General features: G+C 42.3%; 1 protein-coding gene and 1 long non-coding RNA gene across 16 annotated transcripts in view; one reads left to right on the plus strand and one right to left on the minus strand.

Moving 5' to 3' along the window:
• Positions 1-12592, minus strand: part of FOXP1 (forkhead box P1) — a 630459-nt gene that overhangs the window by 355193 nt on the left and 262674 nt on the right. The gene's annotated exons all lie outside the window — the stretch shown is intronic.
• LOC109026313 (uncharacterized) overlaps positions 1-12592 on the plus strand; it is a 61700-nt gene that overhangs the window by 18797 nt on the left and 30311 nt on the right. The window lies entirely within an intron of this gene.

Below are 12592 nucleotides of genomic sequence, written 5' to 3' on the forward strand. Positions count from 1 at the left end.
GGCAGAGATTTCAATAAGGTTAGGACTTAAGTTTCCTGTTTTCTCATCAGGGACTGCAGGTTCCAACTAAAACTGGAAATCTGCGCACAACAGGAGAATAAACTGTCGCCCAAGGATCCTACACATTTGCTCTTCTCTGATTTGAGGAAAGGAAAAAAAAAATAAACTGGAACTGTAAAAAGGACATTAAATTATTCTGAAGCATTCTACCACAATGTGTGTGTGTGTGTGTGTGTGTGTGTGTGTGTGTGTGTGGGTGAGGGGGGGACAGCTCCAAAGCAACTCTTTATTAAAAGCATTTGGTGATAAAATATCACCCCTTACATGCATTAGAACATCTTAAATATCCCTTGCCACTGGTGACTGCAAAACAGAATTTCCTTTTAGTAGGCAATACATATAAATTTCAATGGTGGTGTAACAGCAATTCTAACAAATGTCAACGAAAACTCACCAACCTACCCTAACGCACTCTCACTCAACTTACTACCAAGTTACGTTTGCTGATAAAACACAAGAGGTTAACCACAACCTGAGGGCTTGCTGTAAGTAATGGAAAAAGTTAAATCTCTAATCAGATAGGCCTCATCCCTACTGGAATAACAATGTATCTGTTCCATGTATCTGTCTACTCATCTATCCATCTCGATCCATCCATCCATCACCAATTGCACATTCATAATTTTGCAAAAATTCTTTCCCTGAATTAATATAAAATATGGTCGAAATCACTGCGCTAAGAAAAAAGAAAAGCTGATTCTCTCAACTATTTACTAACATACTTAACATTTAAAAAATATTTTTATGAACACACTGTTGACTTCACAAGTTTATAACGTAATTTTTTTTTTTTTCTGAGCAAGGCTTTTCTTTCAAAGTACTCTGACAAAAGTAAATTCATAGCAGAACACACAGGCACGAAGAAAATATCGCCAAGGGCAAAATTCTGCAACTGCTTTAAGAAGCAAACAAGAACACAAAAGATGTGTAATACAACCATCTGGCTCTCCTCTTACTATATCAATGCCTCAACCTTATCCCCACCCCCTGAGCCAACCCACACCAATGCCACAAAACCAAATGGCTTCACTTATGTTTCCTGCATAGCAAATTTACACAATGCAGTTAGAATGCAAAAGTTGATTTTGACACATAAACTAGCATCTTTTGAATTTTCCCCACTTCAATGATTTTGTTGTCGTTGTTATCTGTTCAGAGTGGGACTTCTTTGAAATACCACCAAGAACCTCACCATGATGAAGATATTCTCACATGGACATATCTGTTCAGCCTCAAGAGCAGTCTCCCTGAAAACCTTAATCTCTGCCATCTTGTGCTTTCTGTTATCATCAGACTTTAGATGTGGACATAAAAAAAAATCCTAAGCTTATTCCAATTAGAACTTTTACTTTTGGGGGGCACTAAATGGTGGGTTGTTTCCCCAATTTATGATTTGAAATGACTGCACTAATTTTTAATTACCATTCTTGCAAGTCAGCACATTCACTGGAATTCTTCCTTATTCAGCTCAGTCTACAAACATTTACTGAGCAACTACTGTGGTATTAGAAACATGCTGGACAATGGATGATCAGAATCTATTATTTTCCCGTGTGCTAGCAGGACTTGCCTGGTACATTAAACCAGCAACTCTACAGTTTATAAAAAATCTTCCACATGCAGGCAGGCTGAAGCATTTACTTATATACTTATTTTTGAAGGCAGATATAACAGACATTTGAAAGTTACAGCCTGTTTGTGGGGATCTAATTGCTTCCAAAAGGTGGGAATGAATACTTTTCATGGAAATCTCAGTTTGGGTAAAACCAATAAAGCATCATAAATGATTCTCACCAAAGGGCAACAATGTAAAAAATAATAACTGAAAAAAAATTTCTTCACAGGCAAACTCTACTCTTTGCTTTTCTGCAGGGGCATGCTGGAGGCAGACGTTCTCTATCAGGCAAGAGTTCTCAGTCAGAATTAAGGTCTGCCAGGCAGAGGGCCACGTCTGGTTTACTTCTGTTTTCTCACTGTTGCTGGTCTTCCCCGATTCCTGCCTCCCTCTCCATGTTCCGGGATGAGACTTTGACTGGTTTCTCAAGGGGCTAACTTTTGGTTCTCTTCTGGGCGTTTCTGCCCAGAGTCCCCTGGTTTGGGCAGCAGCGATTGTCTGTAGGACACACACAGTGAATCCAGGCACCGGATGAGGAATTCTGCTAATTGTTTAAGCCTGCACTAGTGTCTGGCCACCAGTTGGCAGACACAACTCATGGCTGCCTACCAGGCCTAGGTTAACACAGCTGGAGCCAGATGACAGGCTCTCAAAGATATTCCTCTCATGGCCACATCTGGCTCTTGGCGGTTCCCACTGCAGCTGAACTGATTCTGTTTGGTTGTTCTGGGCAAAAGTTTAGGCAACAGATAAGTCGTATTAATTTCAGTTTATGACAAAAATATCAGAACATATACTCCATGAAGGCAGGGATTTTATCTGATTTGCATCCCCCTCCCACTTTTTTTTTGTTTGTTTGTTTTTTGTTTTTGAGACATGGTCTCACTCTGTTGCCCAAGCTGGAGTGCAGTGCAGTGGCACGATCATGACTCACTGCAGCCTGGAACTAACTACTAGACTCAAGCGATTCTCCCACCTCAGCCTCCTCAGTAGCTGGGTCTAGAGGCACGTGCCACCATGCCTCACTAGTTTTTTCAATTTTTTGTAGGGACAAGGTCTCACTATGTTGCCCAGGCTGGTGTCGAATTCCTGGGTTCAAGTGATCATCCTGCCTTTGCCTCCCAAAGTGCTGGGATTACAGGCATGAGCCACTGTGCAGGCCTCTTGCTTGCTGTATCCCAGTACAGAGCAGCGGCTACGCAGGGTAGGTGTTCAGTAAATACAGAACGAGTGAATAACGCTAATCAGTGTATAAGTGGAACAAAAACATTCCTGTATCTTATTCCAGCTACTCTGTTCCTACTGTTGTACGTAAAATGGCTAGCATGCTGGTGCACACAGAGAAGACCTTGAATGGCTCTACAGCTAGATTTTATTATGGACACGCTCATCTCAAGAATGAACCCATGTACATTGTCAGTAGAGCCGGAAAGACCTCCAACAATCCTTCCCCTCAAATTACCCAGTCTCCCAGAATTACCCACATCCCGACTTTATTAGTCCTTAAACTGAGAAACTTGGCAGCTCTGTGCCCACAGGGCCTGAGAGTGATCTCAAAGTAGAAACTTACCTTTTGGCCACCACCAAAGTGCGAAATGATGAGGCAACTTTTCCTGGCACCTTTTCATCCCATTTCCTTTCCCATGCCTCTCTTCCTAAATTCCCTGATATCTGCAGATCCCAGCTCCCTTCTACACTCAACTATGACCCAAGGCGAGGCTTCCCCAAAGCTCACCACCTCTCTAGCTCCCATTAGAAACACATTTAGAAAAGCCTACGTAATTTAAAACCAGGCGGGGCCCTCCCTCTTGGCTCCTTCACTAGAAAGAAGCCCAACTTATAGGCTGTTATGTTAATAATAACTATAAAGCTCCCCTGAGTCCACCAAGGGCTTGCTAAAGGTGAAGGGACACTTAATAGAAGCCTGGCAAGTGTGTACGCATATGCTGCTTCTTTCCCAAAAGGAAAGTTAACACTCCTAAAACAAGAATGGCTGAACAAGGCAGATGAGTTCAACAAGCTCAGCATATGGACTTCAGCGAAAGAAAGGTAATCAAGTGTGCTAGAGGAAGCTGTTGCTGAACCCATCTCCTTTTCTATCATATAAGGCAGCAGGGTGGAGGTATTGATAATTTTTTTAAGCTAAGTATAAGTTTCTGAAAAGAGTACTGTGTTCACTACGAAGAATTCAGGCTTCAAGCTCCCCTTGGAAGGAGCTGCTTACTTCATTAAAGGTGGACCAGAAAGATGAACTCCTAAAATGCCTCTCCTTCCCTGCTTCTGCTATTTGAAATTACTTTAAAAATGAGAGAATAAGCTAGGCTCAGTGGCTCACACCTGCAATGCCAGCTATTTCAGGAGGGTGAGGCAGGAGGATTGCTTGAGCCCAGGAATTCAAGGCTGCAGTGAGCTAGCATGGTGCTGCCGCACAATAGCCTGGGCAATAAAGTGAGACACTGTTTAATAATGGGGGAATAGGCCAGGCACGGTGGCTCATGCCTGTAAACCCAGCACTCTGGGAGGCCAAGGCGGGTGATCACACTTGAGGTCAGGAGTTCAAGGCCAGCCTGGCCAACATGGTGAAACCTTATCTCTACCAAAAAAAAACAAAAAAAATTAGCTGGGCATGGTGGTGCTTGCCTGTAGTCCCAGGTACTCAGGAGGCTGAGGTGGAAGAATTGTTTGAACCAGGGAGGAAGAGGCTGCAGTGAGCTGAGATCGTGCCACTGCACTCCAGCCTGGGTGACAGAGTGAAACCCTGTCTCAAAAATAAAATAAAATAAGTGAATGTCTTTGTACAATTGCACAATCACAATGAAACTTTAATTCTTTTTTTTTTTTTTTTTTTTTTTGAGATGGAGTCTCGCTGTGCCGCCCAGGCTGGAGTGCAGTGGCGCAATCTCGGCTCACTGCAAGCTCCGCCTCCCGGATTCATGCCATTCTCCTGCCTCAGCCTCCAGAGTAGCTGGGACTACAGGCGCCCGCCACCACGCCCAGCTAATTTTTGGTATTTTTAGTAGAGACGGGGTTTCACTGTGTTAGCCAGGATGGTCTCGATCTCCTGACCTCATGATCCGCCCGCCTCTGCCTCCCAAAGTGCTGGGATTACAGGCGTGAGCCACCGCGCCCGGCCAAGATAATTCTTTAAAAAGCAGTACAACAGGCTGCAAGTGATTGATATCTACCTATTCATTGGCTGAAAACAGGCTATCAAAAACAACAAAAACAAACAAGTTTTGAAAGTTAGGAAATAATTTTTATAAAGGCAAGGCTGAGGTTGTACAGAACGAGTATCTGCATCTTTTCCTTTTTTTTTTTTGAGACAGAGTCTGGCACTCTCGCCCAGGCTGGAGTGCAGTGGCGCTATCTCTGCTTACTGCAAGCTCCGCCTCCCGGGTTCACGCCATTCTCCTGCCTCAGTCTCCCGAGTAGCTGGGACTACAGGCACCAGCCACCACGCCCGGCTAATTTTTTGTATTTTTAGTAGAGACGGGGTTTCACCGTGTTAGCCAGGATGGTCTCGATCTCCTGACCTCATGATCCGCCCACCTCGGCCTCCCAAAGTGCTGGGATTACAGGCATGAGCCACTGTGCCCAGTCGAGTATCTGTATTTCTTAATGCATCCTTGGGCTGCCTCACCTAAAACTAAGTATTACAGAATATAGTACTATACAGTATACTTTAGACTAGAATAGTTCAGAATTTACAAGCATGGATTCAAGTGCCCAAGTTCAAATTAGCTCTGGTGCTGACTGACCTTGTGAGCTTAGGCAAGTTACCTAAGCTCTCTGTCCCTCAGTGTTCTCATCCATAAAATGGGCTCCATTACAGTGCATTATTTGCTTTTGTAGAATAAATGCATTGACATGAATATGTACTTAGAATAGTGTATGGCACAAAGTGAATGCTCAAAGAAATGATGGCCGCCGTTATTATGATCAGGGATGATATAACTTAAATAAATCTAAAACATGCTACACCTCATTTCTACCATCTCTACAAGTTCTTAACAATAGCTGGCTGGCCAGGCATGGTGGCACATGCCTGTAATCCCAGAACTTTAGGAGGCTGAGGTGGGCGGATCTCGAGGTCAGGAGATTGAGACCATCCTGGCCATCATGGTGAAACCCATCTCTACTAAAAGTACAAAAATTAGCTGCGTGTGGTGGCGCGAGCCTGTAATCCCAGCTACTCGGGAGGCTGAGGCAGGAGAATCACTTGAACCCAGGAGGTGGGGATTACAGTGAGCCGAGATAATGCCACTGCACTCCAGCCTGGTGACAGAGCAAGACTCCGTCTAAAAAAAAAAAAAATATATATATATATATATATATATATATATATATATATATATATGGCTGTCTGCCATGCTACAGGCTGGAAAAATAAAAGAGAATGTATATCAGATTTTAAACTTCTTAAGAACCTAGTGCTAAAATAAAATCAAAGTACTTATTTTTTTCCCCTCAATAGTAGTTGGAGAATTGTAGGTGTAAGATTGGGGTCTCACCTACCTCAGTGGAGGCAAGTCATTAGTTACAAAAAAGCTACAAGCCAAGGTTAGCCTTGGGGCTGCCTGTCCCACCAACTACCAAAAAAGACTTTGGGGAGATATTCAAAGAAGGCGGGAGGAGAATCCAGCCTGGAACCAAAAGACATTGAAAGACATTTTCTTGTACTTTTCAAGTCTGTGCATATAGATTCTGTTACTGATTTAGGATCTTAAACAGTTTGTTTATTTTTTAAATGCCTTTCAGCTCACCTTTAATAACATGTTTCTTTGACTTGGCTGAACTATGCCTCAGAAGAATTACAAGTGGGAATAAGGCTGGGTAAAAGGTTCAGTGAACTAATCCACACCTGGTCCATGTAAAAAAAAAAAAAGAAAGAAAGAAAGAAAGAAAAAGAAAAGAAAAAGCTCATATTTTCCATATAGAAACAAGCCCCTTTATATGAACCAGCCTTTTATTTAATTGCTAAGGCACTTTCCACACCGTACAACCTTTCATGTCCTTCTTCACTTGGGTGGGGAAAAGGCACAGAACCACTTTCCAGCCACACCAGGGCGCTTTATCAGCAACAGAAATTAATACTCCTATTAATAATGATAGCAAGCACAAACCTGATTCAAAATGGGAAGTGGTAGGTTCATTTAAGCAGAAATTCCCTGACCAAGTTTTGCCAATAAAAAAAAAGACAAGGATGTCCCCTGAGAACAGATTTGGGATAAACTGTGACAATCTCTTCATCAAAATTCAGACTTTTTTTCTGCCTCAGTTGCGTGACCCAGACTACTAAGTGGAAGGCATAAGGCATGGGTGGGGAAAATCTTGAATGAGAGAGAACAGCAAATATTTTAGACCTAAAATGTGCCTCTGAGAGGTCCAGGCAAGCCACTCCTCTGGGAGGGGACTCTGTGTGACCAAGGTCACACAGGTGGTGGGGACGAAAGCAGGAACTCAAGCCTGTGACTCCCAATTCATAGAGAAAAGCAATGGCTACAGAATATGGCCCCTGGAAACATCAGTCATGTTAAGAGGAGATTTAAGAGGAGGATCCTGTGAACAGCAAAGAGGCCAGAGAACAGAAGGAGAAGTCATGAATGTCCCACAGACTGTGCCAGCCCATTGCATCTGAAGCTGGACTTGAACAAGCTTTACTTTCTCCTATGAAGTCCTTCACTTCCAGGCCCCAGGTATCTTCTATTTGCCTCTTAGTTTTGTTCATAGGAAAATTCTTTTAACCAACTCTGGTTTGAAGTAAGTGGAAAAGGAGACATTTTCATACTTCCGTTAAGAGGCAGCAAAGTGAAGTGGAGAGATCATTTCATTAGGAGGCAAGAGCGGGCGACTCTGCTCCTGGACCCACCGGTATCTCATCTAGGATATGGGAAGCCCCTTCTCTTCTCCAGATCCAGGCTCGTCACTGGTACAAGGTGGGGTACTCAGGGATGGTGTTTAATTGCTACAGACGGGTCGCCTGAACAAGGTGCTAAAATGCTGAAATACTTGTGTACTTGCTGGGAAACAGCCCTTGCCCCCAAGCCTCCTGAACACACCTTTGACCAGAACCCTGGACTTTCCTGCCTCCTCCACGGCATGGTGAGGGTTTCCCAGAGCCCTGCTCCAGAGCTAGAGCTAGTGGCCATCGGGATGACCACAGCTGTGCTGTACCTGGGAACTATTCTGACCGTCACCTCAGATGCTCTGATAGGTCCCTTTCCAAGGCTAGATGCAAGGACCACCAGGGCCAGCTAATGCCCTAGAGAATGCCACTACCCAGGGCCCACGTGGGGCCCAGCAAGAGACAGAGGGGCTGGGACAAGCACAACAGTGGATCCACCAGAGAGCTGCCTTCCTCCCCAATTACTTCCCTCACTTGGGGCACCCGGATGTAGGCCTGTACAAATGAGGCAAGTCAACAGAATCTTCTCAGGGCATATTCTTTTTTTTTTTTTTTTGAGATGGAGTCTTGCTCTGTCGCCAGGCTGGAGCACAGTGGTGCGATCTCAGCTCACGGCAACCTTCGCCTCCCAGGTTCAAGTGATTCTCCTATCTCAGCCTCCTGAGTAGCTGGGACTACAGGCGCCTGCCACCATGCCCAGCTAATTTTTTGTATTTTAGTAGAAACGGGGTTTTACCATGTTAACCAGGATGGTCTCGATTTCCTAACCTCGTGATCCGCCCACCTCAGCCTCCCAAAGTGCTGGGATTTCAAGCATGAGCCACTGCACCTGGCCAGGGCAAATTCTTAAGGCTAAATTTGCTTCTGAAAACTGGAAAGAAATATACCATTGTGAAACAACTCTCAAAGTAAAATCCTCAGCTCAGAGGGAACCCACCCCAACATATGTAATCAAATTATATTTATCATGGAAATTCTAACAGCTCCTACTTTCTACTCCACTTTTACTACCCTCTAGGAAAAGGAATATTTTACTATCCTGTGTTCCAAATTTCCACCAGAGAGTTGAAGCATTATACATGCTAAAATATATAGGAAAGGAAAAAAATTCCCATTATTATTTCCTTCAACCCCCTCTACCTTCTATGCCACCATTACTCAAAAGTCACTCAAACATTTTGCTGGCTGACATGACGCCACGCTGTCACTTGATCAGGTGTGGAGTACCACATGGAATGAATAAATACTTATCCACAACCGCATATTAAATGGGAATTCGCACAGGCAGGCTCTGGAGACAAAGACGTTTCTATACAGAAATATTAACTAAGAATTTAAGTAAATGGCCCCACTGGAAAAAAAAAAGTTCTGAAGTAGCAATATAAACTATATTTAATAGCAACAAAAAATATTTTCCTTTTGGGAAAGCAATTTGGGCTTCTAAAAGTTACTGCCTTTCACGTGACTTAGTACAGTATGCCTGAATTCTTTCATTTCCTAAAACACAGATGCTAGGCCCCAAAATTCTACTTTGTGAGAGTTAATTTTTTTTTTGATTAATCTTCCCCCAAATACAATACTCAAGTAAGAAACTATTTTGGTACCTGTCCCCCCCGACACAATTGTTATTTTCTTAAGTGTCTGAGTATAACATGTCCCAAAGAACATATGTTCCTGAGGAAGAAAAAAAACCGGGCTCTAGAACTAATACACAATGAAAAATAAATTTAAAGCAGCCTTCTGGTCTGACATAAGAATATAAAAATGATATGAGCAAGAACAGCTTAGTTTACATACTTTTCAGTCACAGCTGCTGCTCCAAAACCACAATACCTTTAAAATGACATTTTAAGGAAACAGATACAGCGTGGCTTTAGCCATAGTTAGATGTAGCTAACACTGAATTAAAGGGGCTTTTCTTTTTATACACACACTTTATATAACCCTGTACACTGGTACAATTAAGAAGAGTAAGTCATTTTTAAATAATATAGTGATAAACAAAATGAATTACAAATAATTCTACCCAGCAAGGTTTTTTTTTTTTTTTTTTTCCTTCTTTTTCCTTTAAAATCGCCGGACTCAGACATGAAAATAGTTTCAGGGACAGAAGGAACAAGTCCCCTCTTCTTGGTTAATATTTAATTGGGTGCTAAAGATTTCTTGGAGGGGACCTCTGTACCTCCAGTGACAGGCATACAAGAGGCTCCTATCTCTGCAAGAGATGCAGGCACTTCCCTGAATAAACGAAAATAACATACAATTAAATCAGACTATTCAATTAATAAATTACTTTGGTGGACCTTGCAGGCCAAGTCTTATTTAATTACATAATTTTAAAAATATTTGCACATTGCAATCACCGAAATTGGCTTTGAGGTTTCATAATACACACTTAACACTTGAGTTAGAGAACACATTTATTTAATAAATGCAGGCCTAAGTGCTAGAAGGCCGTACCACTCTAACTGCAAAATCACTTAGCACATCTTCAGAAAAAGCAAATAAACTTTTTCACTATTTAGACGTGGGCTGCTGTTGAATGTCAGGAGAAGCTGGCTGATTTTTTTATGTTTTCTCTGTCATGTGTTGCTTGTAAATCTGACTATTCTGAGAGGTGATTAGAATAGAGCTAATGGACAAAATGGTTCCAGTTAAAGATAACTTAAAGATAAACTAAGGTGGAAGATGTCAAGGTCCTGGTAGTAAAAACCTCTTCAGAGTAAAACAAAGAGAAGTCGTATTAACTCCCCATTTTTCACTTCTTGGAATACCAAAATACACCATAAATTAATATGGTTACTGAGCGTAAAGATGTGTTCCATTAGGAAAGCACACACAAATTCAGGGATGAGGAGGACATTCATAAACAGAATAGAATTACAGGGTACCCCAAAGAGGGCAGAAACATTTCAAAGTGACTCTGTTCCCTATAGTTGTACTGGAAGTCGTGATTTTGCCATTAACTGAAATTTTCTAGAAAACCACTTGACCGCTTTACTGCCACAACTTTTTTTTGATAGAAATCTTTGTCAAACACACACATTTTCAAATAACCATTGCACACCTTACACCCACAATGGCCTCAGAGCTTTTTGAGCTGTGTGGGGTTGACTCTCTTTACACCAAAAGCCCCTATACCACCACAATAAGGGTTATCTTTGTTGTTGTTTGGGGGTCTTCTCCTTAAAGATTTCTGTCATAAATATATGATCGAGCCTGCTGTGTGCTTTCATTTGCCTGCTTCTAGAAACTTCTATGCTAAATTCCCAAAGCCTCTAAGTTGCTACTAACTACTATGCTAACTATGAATTCAGAATTCATAGTTCTGAAATTTAAAAAAAAAATTTAAATGAAACTGAAAAGAAAGATTCTGGTGTGACTTTATAATCTCTGTTCAGTGATGAAACAAAAATTCTTTTCACAGTCTCATAGCCCCCTACTCTCTCCTCCCTTTCAGAAACTTCTGGAAAGAGCTGCTATACTCCCTGCCTCCACTTATTCATCTTCTAAACATCCTGCAGCCCACACCATGCCACTGAAACCTCTGTTGCCAAAGTCATTAAGTTTTCAGTCCCTTTTGTTTGATCCATAGGCTGCATTTGGCAGAGTGCACCCTCCCTTCTTCTCAAACAGTTCCCATTTCCAAGCAGTCTGCCTGTGACATTGGCTCTCCATGATCTACAACCTTCTTCAGCACCCTCTTCTCCGCCAATCTGGTTCTTCTTCCTTGGGCCTTCCCTCAGTGAATGCTACCACCACACGCCTAGCCAATGGGGCCAAACACTCTGGAGGCACATTTGACTCCTCCACCACATCCAACAATGACATCCACTCCATTCTCTTTCCTTCACCCTGAACAACACTTGCCGGCCCACACAAGGGTGCCTCCCATGACTCTGCAATTCCCTTGTGAAGGCTCTTTCCTGCCTTTAGTTTTGCTCTCCTCAAACCTACCCACGGGGAAGACAAACTCATCTTGCAAAATGTGAATGTACAACGTTCCATCAATTCCCAGACAGCTTCCCCAGTCACACCTTAATATTTTTGACATTAGGACGCATCTCAACATTGACATGGATGCTTAACATTGCATGCTTCCCCAACGCACATCCCATCCCAGCTGAACAATTTCTTAGCTTTCTAAGGCCCAGAAGGCCAAGGGGAAGCATCTAGAGGTATTCAAAAGGCTGTGCTGGATGTTAGCCGCTGCTTGGTCCTCTGCTTGCACTTTTTTTGCGGCTCTGGAACCACCATTCTACCACAGACAGACACTCACATACACACCCTGTACACTCTTGTCTCTAAGCCGCTGCACAGATCTAGCCTACCACCATATTGCTCTGCCCTCTTTCACCTAAGAAATCCCACACATCCCATATAACTCAGGCACAAATACCACTTCCTCCAAGAAGTCCTCCCTAACCTCCCTTTAGATCAATGTCCCTGTTATCTATTCCCTTTGTACACAGTACTTGTCCTAATACAGGCATGACTCCATTTTATTATAATGGTCTATTTAATCAATCATTTCTCTTGCTAAGCTGTATCCCAGTCTACAAAAGGCACTTAATAAATCTTGAATGAATAAAGTAAAAGTTGATGAATTTCAGTAAACAACGTTAACGGCAACAATTTTTCCTTCTTTGGTTCCTTCATAAAATCAGCTCTTCTCCATCTTTGGTCCTCTCCCTACTACAATGGTTCAGCAACACGCGGCCAAGCAGATCAAGTCTGCATAGTATTTGTTCATACCTCTGAAGATATAAGAAATGTATCACAGCTGATATTTATGTGAATGACTGAGATATAATTTGAACAAAAACTCTTCCGTTCCCTTGAAGTAAAATCATCTTATTGTTCATAATACAGTGCAAAGGAAATAGAATGAGCAAGGAAGCTATAAGAATTTAATCAAGTCGACTTCTTATAAATAAGAATTGAGATTCACTATGCACCCCTAATTACCCTCCCGCTACTAACAGTGTCCTAATTTAGACCGTACCAAAAAA

This window comes from Gorilla gorilla, chromosome 2, assembly GCF_029281585.2.
Source record: "Gorilla gorilla gorilla isolate KB3781 chromosome 2, NHGRI_mGorGor1-v2.1_pri, whole genome shotgun sequence".
In the NCBI taxonomy this organism is placed as follows: domain Eukaryota; kingdom Metazoa; phylum Chordata; class Mammalia; order Primates; family Hominidae; genus Gorilla; species Gorilla gorilla.